Source organism: Capra hircus, chromosome 6 (genome assembly GCF_001704415.2).
Source record: "Capra hircus breed San Clemente chromosome 6, ASM170441v1, whole genome shotgun sequence".
Taxonomy (NCBI): domain Eukaryota; kingdom Metazoa; phylum Chordata; class Mammalia; order Artiodactyla; family Bovidae; genus Capra; species Capra hircus.
Window position 1 is genome coordinate 27128149 of NC_030813.1, and position 13862 is coordinate 27142010.

General features: G+C 39.1%; 1 protein-coding gene across 1 annotated transcript in view; it reads left to right on the forward strand.

Moving 5' to 3' along the window:
- The window catches only part of STPG2 (sperm tail PG-rich repeat containing 2), a 353179-nt gene that overhangs the window by 255518 nt on the left and 83799 nt on the right, over positions 1-13862 (forward strand). The gene's annotated exons all lie outside the window — the stretch shown is intronic.

Consider the following 13862-nt stretch of genomic DNA (forward strand, 5'->3'; position numbering starts at 1 on the left):
TCTCTTATATGCATGGTTGTATATATACATCAGTGCTATCCTATGAGTTTGTCTCACTCTCTCCTTCTCCCTCTGTGTAAAAAATCAACAAATATTGTAAGGTTGTACTCTGGCCATCCACTGTGCTGGATACAATGATTTTGGAAATGCAAAAGAAAATTCAATTTAATCGAATATTTGTAAGTTGAGTTAATTCACAATTTCTCTTTTTTAAGATTTTTTTTTTTAGGACTGGACCTTTAAAAGAATTTAACAAAATGTACCTTAGAAAGTCCAAAATTAATAACCTAAGCATGGGGGTTGCTAGACTAAGCCATTGACTGATATTTAAGATAAATATAAAAAGTATTTATGTTCTTCCATTTTATCAGAATACTGTAAATTACTGAAGTAAAGCAAATTATGTCAGCAAAAGTAAAGGAAATTGTATTGGACAGACTTTGCATTTTATGATGCCAATTATTTGATATGATTCTTTCCTTCTTCCATTAATGGATTCATTCTTCCAATAAATGTAGTGAGCAGCTAATTTGCACCAGGCAGTAACTGAATTTCTGAAAGTGAATAGAAAAAAGATATTTCCTGCACTTTGTGTATATGTGTGTGTGTGTGGTGCACGTGTGCATGCAAGCATGCTCAGTCATGTCTGACTCTGAAACGCCATTGACTGGGATTTTCCAGGCAAGAATACTGTAGTGGGTTGCCATTTCCTACTCCAGGGGGTCTTTCCAACTCAGAAATCCAAACCCACATCTCCTGTGTCGGCAGGTGGATTCTTTCCCACTGCGCCATTAATGGAGTTTAAAACATAAGCTTTTTAAAGGTAATATGGTGGCACAGTGGTAAAGAATCTTCTTGCCAGTGCGGGAGACATGAGTTCAATCCCTGGGTTGGAAAGATCCCCTGGAGACGAAAATGGCAACCCACTCTAATATTCTTGCCCAGAGAATCCCATGAACAGAGGAGCCTAGTGGGCTATAATACATGGGGTTGCAAAGAGTCAGACATGACTTAGCTACTGAACTATAACAAATAACATGCAATTATAATTTATATGTTACAGTTTTATAATGTTAAATTGTTTATCATTAATTTTTAAATATTTGGGTTACTTTTTTCTATTCATTAGAATATAAGTAAAAATATTTTCTGACAGTATTTTAGCATTTAATAAAAGCACACACTTGTACTCACCATAAAAAACAAAATATACTGGTTTTAAATATTAATAATGTTTTGTGTGTCCATAAGGGCTACTATATCCTGTTACTATTTTTATTTCTTTATGAGCTAATATTTATATGTTGTAATAATTAAACAGTATATTTATTGTTATTTCTTGAGCACATTCTATTGAAAGCAACTTGATGTACTAGGATAAAAATAAACTCTAGATTCTGACAGAATGCATTGTAATTGGGCTTATTTATGAACTAAATGACCCTACAAGTATCTCATTTTTCCCTTCCTATTCCTTTAATATGAGCATTCATGTCATTCTTAATGTGACCAATGTAGTCCTTATGTATGGGAAACAAGAGCACCTTTGATTAATTCACAAACTATGACCAATATCTGTAATTCATTTTTTTTGAAAATTTTGTTTTGTCTTCGTGCTATACATAAAAATGTGTATCTGAAGGCTGTCTTTTCACCTTGTTTAGAGTTTCCTTCTTTGTGCAGAAGCTTTTAATTTTAATTAGGTCCTATTTCTTTATTTTGCTTTTATTTCCAATATTCTGGGAGGTGGGTCATAGAGGATCCTACTGTGGTTTATGTCGGAGATGTTTTGCCTATGTTTTCCTCTAGGAGTTTTATAGTTTCTGGTCTTATGTTTAGATCTTTAGTCCATTTTGAGTTTATTTTTGTGTATGGTGTTAGAAAGTGTTCTAGTTTCATTCTTTCACAAGTGGTTGACCAGTTTTCCCAGCACCACTTGTTAAAAGAGATTCTCTTTTCTCCATCGCATATTCTTGCATCCTTTGTCAAAGATAAGGTGTCCATAGGTGCATGGATTTATCTCTGGGCTTTCTATTTTGTTCCATTGATCTATATTTCTGTTTTTGTGCCAGTACTATGCTGTCTTGATGACTGCGGCTTTGTAGTAGAGCCTGAAGTCAGGCAGGTTGATTCCTCCAGTTCCATTCTTCTTTCTCAAGATTGCTTTGGCTATTTGAGTTTTTTTTTTTTTTTTTGTATTTCCATACAAATCTTGAAATTATTTGTTCTAGCTCTGTGAAAAATATCGTTGGTAGCTTGATAGGGATTGCATTGAATCTATAGATTGCTTTGGGTAGTATGCTCATTTTCACTATATTGATTCTTCTGATCCATGAACATGGTATATTTCTCCATCTATTAGTGTCCTCTTTGATTTCTTTCACCAGTGTTTTATAGTTTTCTATACATAGGTCTTTAATTTCTTTAGGTAGATATATTCCTAAGTATTTTGTTCTTTTAGTTGCAATGGTGAATGGAATTGTTTCCTTAATTTCTCTTTCTGTTTTATCATTGTTAGTGTATAGGAATACAAGGGATTTCTGTGTGTTGATTTTATATCCTGCAACTTTACTATATTGATTGATTAGCTCTAGTAATTTTCTGGTGGAGTCTTTAGGGTTTTCTATGTAGAGGATCATGTCATCTGCAAACAGTGAGAGTTTTACTTCTTTTCCAATCTGGATTCCTTTTATTTCTTTTTCTGCTCTGATTGCTGTGGTCAAAACTTCCAAAACTATGTTGAATAGTAGTGGTGAGAGTGGGCTCCCTTGTCTTGTTCCTAACTTTAGGGGAATGCTTTCAGTTTTTCACCATTGAGGATGATGTTTGCTGTGGCTTTGTCATATACACCTTTTATTATGTTGAGGTATGTTCCTTCTATTCCTGCCTTCTGGAGGGTTTTTTATCATAAATGGATGTTGAATTTTGTCAAAGGCTTTCTCTGCATCTACTGAGATAATCATATGGCTTTTATTTTTCAGTTTGTTAATGTGTATTACATTGATTGATTTGCGGATATTGAAGAATCCTTGCATCCCTCAGATAAAGCCCACTTGGTCATGATGAATGATCTTTTGATTATGTTGTTGGATTCTGTTTGCTCGAATTTTGTTAAGGATTTTTTCATCTATGTTCATCAGTGATATTGTCCTGTAGTTTTCTTTTTTTGTGGCATCTTTGTCAGGTTTTGGTATTAGGGTGATGGTGGCCTCATAGAATGAGTTTGAAAGTTTACCTTCCTCTGCCATTTTCTGGAATAGTTTGATTAGGATAGGTGTTAGCTCTTCTCTAAATTTTTGGTAGAATTCAGCTGTGAAGCAGTCTGGTCCTGGACTTTTGTTGTTGTAAGATTTCTGATTACAGTTTCAATTTCCATGCTTGTGATGAGTCTGTTAAGATTTTCTATTTCTACCTGGTTCAATTTTGGAAAGTTGTCCTTTTCTAAGAATTTGTCCATTTCTTCCAAGTTGTCCATTTTATTTGCATATAGTTGCTGATAATAGTCTCTTATGATCCTTTGTATTTCTGTGTTGTCTGTTGTGATCTCTCCATTTTCATTTCTAATTTTATTGATTTGATTTTTCTCCCTTTGTTTCTTCATGAGTCTGGCTAATGGTTTGTCAATTTTATTTATCCTTTCAAAGAACCAGCTTTTGGCCTTGTTGTTTTTTGCTATGGTCTCTTTTGTTTCTTTTGCATTTATTTCTGCCCTAATTTTAAAGATTTCTTTCCTTCTACTAACCCTGGGGTTCTTCATTTCTTCCTTTTCTAGTTGCTTTAGGTGTCAGTTCAGTTCAGTCACTCAGTTGTGTCTGACTCTTGGCGACCCCATGAATCACAGCACGCCAGGCCTCCCTGTCCATCACCAACTCCCAGAGTTCACTCAGACTCACGTCCATCGAGTCAGTGATGCCATCCAGCCATCTCATCCTCTGTCGGCCCCTTCTCCTCCGGCCCCCTATCCCTCCCAGCATCAGAGTCTTTTGCAATGAGTCAACTCTTCACATGAGGTGGCCAAAGTACTGGAGTTTCAGCATTAGTATCATTCCTTCCAAAGAAATTCCAGGGCTGATCTCCTTCAGAATGGACTGGTTGGATCTCCTTGCAGTCCAAGGGACTCTCAAGAGTCTTCTCCAACACCGCAGTTCAAAAGCATCAATTCTTTGGTGCTCAGCCTTCTTCACAGTCCAGCTCTCACATCCATACATGACCACAGGTAAAACCATAGAGTTAGGTTATTTATTTGACTTTTTTCTTGTTTCTTGAGGTATGCCTGTATTGCTATGACCCTTCCCCTTAGCACTGCTTTTACAGTGTCCCATAGGTTTTGGGTTGTTGTGTTTTCATTTTCATTCATTTCTACGCATATCTTGATTTCTTTTTTGATTTCTTCTGTGATTTGGTTATTCAGCAGCGTTTTATTCAGCCTCCATATGTTGAAATTTTTAATAGTTTTTCTCCGGTAATTGAGATCTAATCTTACTGCATTGTGGTCAGAAAAGATGCTTGGAATGAATTTACCAAGGCTAGATTTATGGCCCAGGATGTGATCTGTCCTGGAGAAATTTCCATGTGTGCTTGAGAAAAAGGTGAAATTCATTTTTTTTTTTTTTTTGTGGTGAAATGTCCTATGGATATCAATTAGGTCTAACTGGTCTATTGTATCATTTAAAGTTTGTATTTCTTTGTTAATTTTCTTTTTAGTTGATCTATCCATAGGTGTGAATGGTATATTAAAGTAGCCCACTATTATTGTGTTTTTGTTAATTTCCCCTTTCATACTTGTTAGCGTTTGTCTTACATATTGTGGTGCTCCTATGTTGGGTGCATATATATTTATAATTGTTATATCTCCTTCTTGGATTGATCCTTTGATCATTATGTAGTGTCCATCTTTGTCTCTTTTCACAGCCTTTGTTTTAAAGTCTATTTTATCTAATATGAGTATTGCTGCTCTTGCTTTCTTTTGGTCTCTATTTGCATGGAATATCTTTTTCCAGCCCTTCACTTTCAGTCTGTGTGTGTCCCTTGTTTGAGGTGGGTCTCTTGTAGACAACATATAGAGGGGTCTTGTTTTTGTATCCATTCAACCAGTGTTTGTCTTTTGGTTGGGTTCAACCCATTTACATTTAAGGTAATTATTGATAAGTATGTTCTCATTGCCATTTACCTTATTGTTTTGGGTTCGAGTTTATATACCCTTTCTGTGTTTCCTATCTAGAGAAGATCCTTTAGCATTTGTTGAAGAGCTGGTTAGGTGGTGCTGAATTTTCTCAGCTTTTGCTTGTCTGTAGGGCTTTTGATTTCTCCTTCATATTTGAATGAGATCCTTGTTGGGTACAGTAATCTGGGCTGTAGTTTATTTTCTTTCATCACTTTAAGTATGTCCTGCCATTCCCTCCTGGCCTGAAGAGTTTCTTTTGAGAGATCAGCTGTTATCCTTTTGGGAAACCCCTTGTGTGTTATTTGTTGTTTTTCCCTTGCTGCTTTTAATATTTGTTCTTTGTGTTTGATCTTTGTTAATTTGATTAATATGTGTCTTGGGGTGTTTCGCCTTGGGTTTTGGGACTCTCTAGGTGTCTTGGACTTGGGTGATTATTTTCTTCCCCATTTTGGGAAAGTTTTCGACTATTATCTCAAGTATTTTCCCATGGTCTTTCTTTTTGTATTCTTCTTCTGGGACTCCTATGATTCGAATGTTGGGACATTTAACATTTTCCCAGATGTCTCTGAGGTTGTCCTCATTTCTTTTAATTCTTTTTTCTTTTTTCCCCTCTGTTTCATTTATTTCTACCATTCTATCTTCTACCTCACTTATCCTATCTTCTGCCTCTGTTATTCTACACTACTCCAGAGTGTTTTTGATCTCATTTATTGCATTGTTCATTATATATTGATTTTTTAAATTTCTTCTAGGTCCTTGTTAAAACTTTCTTGCATCTTCTCGATCCTTGTCTCCAGGCTATTTATCTGTAACTCCAATTTGTTTTAAAGGTTTTGGATCATTTTCTCTATCATTATTCAGAATTCTTTATCAGGTAGATTCCCTATCTCTTCCTCTTTTGTTTGTTTTGGTGGCATTTATCCTGTTCCTTTACCTGCTGGGTATTTCTCTGCCTTTTCATCTTATTTATATTGCTGTGTTTGGGGTGGCCTTTCTGTATTCTGGCAGTTTGTGGTTCCTCTTTATTGTGGAGGTTCCTCGCTGTGGATGGGGTTGGATGGATGGCTTATCAAGGTTTCTTGGTTAGGGAAGCTTGTGTCAGTGTTCTGGTGGGTGGAGCTGGATTTCTTCTCTCTGGGGTGCAATGAAGTGTCCAGTAATGAGTTTTGAGATGTCAGTGGGTTTGGTTTGACTTTGGGCAGCCTGTATATTGAAGCTCAAGGCTATGTTCCTGTGTTGCTGGAGGATTTGAGTGGTATGTCTTGCTCTGGATCTTGTTGGCCCTTGGGTGGTGCTTGGTTTCAGTGTAGGTATGGAGGTGTTTGATGAGCTCCTATTGATTAATGTTCCCTGGATTCAGAAGTTCTCAGGTGTTCTCAGGATTTGGACTTAAGCCTCCTGCCTCTGGTTTTCTCTGTTATTCTTACAGTAGCCTCAAGACTTCTCCATCTATACAGCACCTATGATAAACCATCTAGGTTAATGATGAAAGGTTTCTCCACAGTGAGGGACACCTGGAGAGGTACACAGAGTTACATGGAGAAGAGAAGAGGGAGTAGGGAGCTAGAGGTGACCAGGAGGAGAAAAGAGGGGAATCAAAAGGGGAGAGAGCAAGCTAGCCAGTAATCACTTCCCTATGTGCTCTCCACAGTCTGGATCCCTCAGAGATGTTCACAGAGTTACACAGAGAAGAGAAGAGGGAGGAAGGAGACAGAGGTGGCCAGGAGGATAAAAGGGGGAATCAAAAGGAAAGAGACAGATCCAGCCTGTAATCAGTTCCCTAAGTGTTCTCTACAACCCAGAACACACAAAGAGATTCACAGAGTTGGGAAAAGAAGAAAAGGGGGAGGGAGGAGATAGAGGAGACCTGGTGGAGAAAAACGAGAGTCAAAAGGGGGAGAGAGCAATAAGGCCAGTGATCTCTTTCCCACGTAAAAATGGGTACTGAAGATTGGGTTCTTAAAGGTACAAAGTTAATAACAAATATCAAAAGCAAAGATTAAAAATCTAGAGTAGAGGTTACATTCTCAAAAATACAATATTAAAAAAACACAAAAATTATAATATATATATATATATGAAGTTTGCTTTAAAAATAGGGTCTTTTTTTGCAGGGTAATAGTAGGTTATAAAAATGAAAATTAAAGGAGTAATAGGGGACTTAAAAATGAAAAAAAAATTTTTTTAAACAAAAAAATGATAATTGTAAAAGTATTTCTAGGACTTTGTCTGGAGCTATTGCGGACAGTGTGGGGTCAGTTCATTTTCAGATAGTTCCTTGGTTCAGCTTGTACTTCTCAAGGTCTATAGGCCCCTTCCATGTAGTCGGTACTAACCACAGGGTTTTAATCTATTGCACCTGTCACTTCCAAAGTGGTTCCTTCTGTTTATTTTAGCTTCTTCTGTTTGCTGGTCTCTTCAGTGTCTAATTTCTGCCACGACACAGGTGGGGTGGTGGTGGTCACTTGTTTTAGGCTCACTTGTTCAATCGTGTTGTGGGGAGAGAGGAACACTGCAAATAAATATCACTGGCGTGTACTCACAGTGATTCAGCCACACTGGGTTTGCCCCAACTCACGGCGTGTGTGCGTTCCCAGTCTACATTGCTCAGGCTTTAGGTTGCTTTGCCAGGAACTGTCTGATGCTGGCCCTGGGTTGCATGCACTCCGCAGATCTAAGCCACTCAGGTTCAGGTTCTCAGGTACTCCACAAAGGTGCAGACTTGGTTGGGCCAGCGTTTTGTGCCTGTCCCAGGTCCGAGCAGCTTAGGTGACCAGGTGCTGATTGCCAGCTGCAGCTCTCCCGGTGGATGTCAACCATCCAGAATCCCAAGAATTCTTGGTTAGCGACAAAGTCTGCTTGCAGATTGGTATAGGATGCCTCTCTGGGGCTGTGATTGCCCCATTCCAGCTCTAGCTGCCCACTGCCCGCCTGTCTCTGGCAGGGGATGGGCGGGCCTCAGCCGGCTAGCTCTGCCCAGTCCTTTGTTCTATGAGCGGGCCTGGCGGTGTCTTCAGTTCATTTCAGTTTAGTCGCTCAGTCATGCCCAATTCTTTGTGACCCCGTGAATCGCAGCACACCAGGCCTCCCTGTCTATCACCAGCTCCCAGAATTTAACCAAACTCATGTCCATCTAGTCAGTGATGCCATCCAGCCATCTCATCCTCTCTCGTCCCCTTCTCCTCCTGCCCCCAATCCCTCCCAGCGTCAGAGTCTTTTCCAATGAGTCAACTCTTTGCATAAGGTAGCCAATGTATTCGAGTTTGAGCTTCAGCATCAGTCCTTCCAGTGAACAAACACCCAGGACTGATCTCCTTTAGGATGGACCGGTTGGATCTCCTTGCAGTCCAAGGGACTTTCAAGAGTCTTCTCCAACACCACAGTTCAAAAGCATCAACTTTTCAGTGCTCAGATTTCTTCACAGACCCACTCTCACATCCATACATGACCACTGGAAAATCCATAGCCTTGACTAGACGGACCTTTGTTGACAAAATAATGTCTCTGCTTTTTAATATGCTGTCTAGGTCGGTCATAACTTTCCTTTCAAGGAGTAAGCGTCTTTTAATTTCATGGCTGCAATCACCATGTGCAGTGATTTTGGAGGCCCCCGCCCCTGCCAAAATAAAGTCTGGCACTGTTTCCACATCTGTTTGCCATGAAGTGATGGGACCGGATGCCATGATCTTTGTTTTCTGAATGTTGAGCTTTGAGCCAGCTTTTTCACTCTCCTCTTTCACTTTCATCAAGAGGCTTTTTAGTTCCTCTTCACTTTCTGCCATAAGGGTGGTGTCATCTGCTTATCTGAGGTTATTGAGTTTTCTCCCAGCAGTCTTGATTTCAGCTTGTGCTTCTTCCAGCCCAGGATTTCTCATGATGTACTCTGCATAGAAGTTAAATAAGCAGCGTGACAATATACAGCCTTGACCTAGTCCTTTTCTTATTTGAAACCAGTCTGTTGTTCCATGTCCAGTTGTAACTGTTGCTTCCTGACCTGCATACAGGTTTCTCAAGAGGCAGGTCAGGTCGTCTGGTATTCCCATCTTTTTCAGAATCTTCCACAGTTTATTGTGATCCACACAGTCAAAGGCGTTGGCGTAGTCAATAAAGTAGAAGTAGATGTTTTTCTGGAACTCTCTTGCTTTTTCGATGATCCAGTGGATGTTGGCAATTTGGTCTTTGGTTCCTCTGCCTTTGCTAAATCCAGCTTGTACATCTGGAAGTTTACTGTTCACGTATTGCTGAAGCCTGGCTTGGAGAATTTTGAGCATTACTTTACTAGCATGTGAGATGAGTGCAATTGTGCAGTAGTTTGAGCATTCTTTGGCATTGCCTTTCCTTGGGATTGGAATGAAAACTGACCTTTTCCAGTCCTGTGGCTACTGCTGAGTTTTCCAAATTTGCTGGCATATTGAGTACAGCACTTTCACAGCATCATCTTTCAGGATTTGAAATAGCTCCACTGGAATGCCATCACCTCCACTAGCTTTGTTCGTAGAGATGCTTTCCAAGGCCAACTTGGCTTCACATTCCAGGATGTCTGCCTCTAGGTGAGTGATCACACCATTGTGATTATCTTGGTTGTGAAGATCTTTTTTGTATAGTTCTTCTGTGTATTTTTGCCACCTCTTCTTAATATCTTCTGCTTCTGTTAGGTCCATACCATTTCTGTCCTTTATCGAGCCCATCTTTGCATGAAATGTTCCCTTGGTATCTCTAATTTTCTTGAAGAGATCTCTAGTCTTTCCCATTCTGTTGTTTTCCTCTATTTCTTTCCATTGATCACTGAGGAAGGCTTTCTTGTCTCTCCTGCTATCCTTTGGAACTCTGTGTTCAAATGGGAATATCTTTCCTTTTCTCCTTTGCTTTTGGCTTCTCTTCCATTCAAAGCTATTTGTAAGGCCTCCTCAGACAGACATTTTGCTTTTTTGCATTTCTTTTCCATGGGGATGGTCTTCATCCCTATCTCCTGTACAAGGTCACGAACCTCTATCCATAGTTCATCAGGCACTCTGTCTATTAGATTTAGTCCCTTAAATCTACTTCTCACTTCCACTATGTTAGGGCTTTTCGTGGGATAGCTAACCCACAGTCTGGGTTGCTATCTCAAGCTAGATCCCTCAGATTTCCCTCGGGGCATTCATGCTTCGTCCTTACCCTAATCAATGCAGCCTGTGCCTCCCTGTCCAGCCCCCGCTTGCTAGTGGTGCATGCAAGCATCTAGGCTGCTGTTCTGCTGGGAGTTGCTCTTAGGCATGTAATCTGTGGGTTTTAATTATTTATTTATTTCCCCCCCCCTCCCCCAGTTATTTTGCCCTCTCAGATTCCAAGGCTCGCCACAGACCCGCCAGAAAGAGTGTTTCTTGGTGTTTGGAAACTTCTCTCTTTTTTAAGACTCCCTTCCCTGGATGGATCACCATACCTAACTCTTTTGACTCTCTTTTTATCTTTTATCTTTTGTCCTAACTCCTTTAGAAGACAATGGGCTGCCTTTCTGGGTGCCTGATGTCCTCTGCCAGCATTCAAAAGTTGTTTTGTGGAATTTGCTCAGCATTTAAATGTTCTTTCGATGAATTTGTAGGGGAGAAAGTGGTCTCCCAGTCCTATTCCTCCGCTATGTTAGGACTGCCTCCCAAATAGTCTTCTTAAGGTATATTATTGTTTACAATGTCTTGTGGGTCTAAACATTATACATTACTAGTGTATTTGTTTTTTATTGCTGCATATAACAAATTACCACAAACTCAGTGGCTTAAACCAAAACCCCTTCATTAGCCCACAGTTCTGTTGGTCAGAAGTCTAGACATCTCATTGAGGTTATATGCTTAACCTCTCAAAAATGTTAAAAAAACAATGTTGGTGAAACTAGACTCTTATTTGAAGGTTCCAGGGAAATATCTGTCCCCACATTCATTCAAGCTGTTGACTGAATTAAGGTCTTCATGGTTTTAGGATTGGGGTCCCTGTTTCTTTGCTACGGTCAACCAGTAGACTACTCTGAGTTCTGGTTGAATGCAGCCTGCCTGCATTCCTTGGCAAATGGCTTCCTCTATGCTTAAGCTAGGAGAGGCATATCAAAATCTTACTATGCTTCAGATATTTGACTGCTTCATCTGCCACTTGGTAGAGAAAATGCTACTTTTAAAGGATTCACCTAACTGAGTCAGGTTCATCCAGTCTCCATATTTTAAAATCAATTGTTGTTTAGTTTCTAAGTTGTGTCCAGGTCTTTGCGACCCCATGGACTGTAGCTCTCCAGGCCCCTCGGTCCATGTGATATTCCAGGCAAGAACACTAGAGTAGGTTGCCATTTCCTTCTCCATGGGATCTTTGCAACCCATGGATTGAACCCACATTGCCTGCATTGGCAAGCAGATTCTTGACCACTGATCCACCAGGGAAGATCCATTTACTGGCACTTCAATTACATCAACAAAAATTCCTTCATAGTAGTTAACAGATTAGTGCTCATTTGGTTAACCAGGAGATAGGAATCTTGGAATGATATATTTAAAATTCTGCTTATCAGAATTAGTTTACTTAATTATAGTGAACACATTCCTCAATTTTTCCTTCTTTTGATGTCATTATATCTTTAATTTATTTGTATATAGGACTTGAGATTTTTCCATTAGTGCTGGTTAAGACATGTTAGTTATTTGATTTTTGTGTTTTTTCCCCTTCCATATTTCACTTGGGTTTTAAATTTTAAATAATGACAGTGATTGTTCAGCACTTGAAAAGTATCATTCAATTGTATTTTAGCTTCTATTGTTTCTGTATAGAATTCAAAATCACCTAAATATTGTCCATCTAAGTATTGCTTCCTTGAAGATAATGCGTATTTGTTCTCAAGATAGTTTAAATATTTTTTTTTCTTCTGTTTTGTATGATGAACCTAGGTATGATTTTCTATATATTTATCCTGATACATGTATACATTGTTTTTTGAGTTTATGCCTTGATGTCTCCCCCCTGCCCCAAATTTGGAGAGTTCTGTCAAACAAACAAATATATTTTTTGCTTCCAGGAGTTTAAAGGCAGAAATGGAAAATAGGTGGAAAAAATGTTAAAAATATATAAACAAATTTATAGATTGTTTTTAAGTGAGCTGTAAATATATTGAACAAATTAATGTTATCTGATGCTGGGAGGGATTTGGGGCAGGAGAAAAGGGGACGACAGAGGATGAGATGGCTGGATGGCATCACCGACTCAACGGATGTGTTTGAGTAAACTCCGGGAGTTGGTGATGAACAGGGAGGCCTGGCGTGCTGCGATTCATGGGGTTGCAAAAAGTTGGCCACGACTGAGCAACTGAACTGAACTGATCATCTTAACCATTTTAAATGTATAGTTCAGTGGTAATAAATACATCCATTTCTTCAACCATCATTGCCATCCATCTTCAGAACTCGTTCCATCTTTCAAAACTGAAACTCTGTGCTCATTAAACAATTACTCCCATTGTCCCTCCCCCAGCATCTACAAATCAGAGAGTTGAGGGGAAATGGATGTCTTCCCCAGTATATACTATGGGCATGTGAATCTTAAAGAAGAGAGAAAAAAGAAACAAATCTGGGGGTTTGAATATGAGCTCCATCTGTTATAATTTTAGTTCTGAGTAGGACTTCCCTGGTGGCTCAGACAGTAAAGCGTATGCCTACAATGCGGGAGAGCCGGGTTCGATCCCTGGGTTGGGAAGATCCTCTGGAGAAGGAAATGGCAACCCATTCCAGTACCCTTGGCTGGAAAATCCTATGGATGGAGGAGGGTGGTAGGCTACAGTCCATGGGGTCGCAAAGAGTCAAACGTGACAGCGATTTCACTTCACTTCAGTACCAGCTATATCACTGGCCAGATTACTAACTCTAGGTTCCTGTCTGGCTTACATGTTCATCATAGCTTGTGTTGTCTTGTTGGTTGAAATAAACCAGAATGCACCAGACACAAGTTATACTAGTCCTTGAAAGACCATTTCAAAATGAAAAGAATGTTCTGAGAATAATGTTATATTAGCATTAGGGTTGCGGAGAAGTGTAAGAGTACAGGATATTTAATAAAGTGCATTTTCTTGATTTGAAGATGCCATAGAGTGCCCAGAAAAATCAATAGGCAAACTCACATCATGACATTTTGTGGAAATGAGTGTGAATAAAATTTCCTACAGTGTTTTGGAAAAGAGAAAAATAAAATGTATACACAGTGTCTAAATATTAGAATACTTTCTAGTTCTCAACAGCAACATTAGAAAGTATGACTGTGCACAATGCCTTTCAAATGCCCAGAGAAAATAATTTCCAATCCAGAATTCTCTTCTCACCCACAGGATCAATCTAGCATGAAGGTTAAAAAAGAGGAGGTTTTCAGATACACAAGTTCTCACCAAATTTATCTTCCCTAAACACTTTTCCAACAAATTACCAGAGGATATGTACCCCTAGGCAAGCGGGCCATGAATGCAGAAGACACAAGATCCAGGATTCAATATAGAAAAAGGACAAAGGAATTCCCAGGATATTGCTACAGATAAATCCTAGAAGGCAGCCAAGCATCAGACCTTAGCAGAAGGGCAAAACAAGAGTAGTGTCTTCAGGAACAAAATAAATATTATAAGTTACCTGTTATGCTTGACTATAGAAGAGTTATTGATGATATTTTATATTATCAATAGGGTCTATAGGCATGCTAAGAGCTT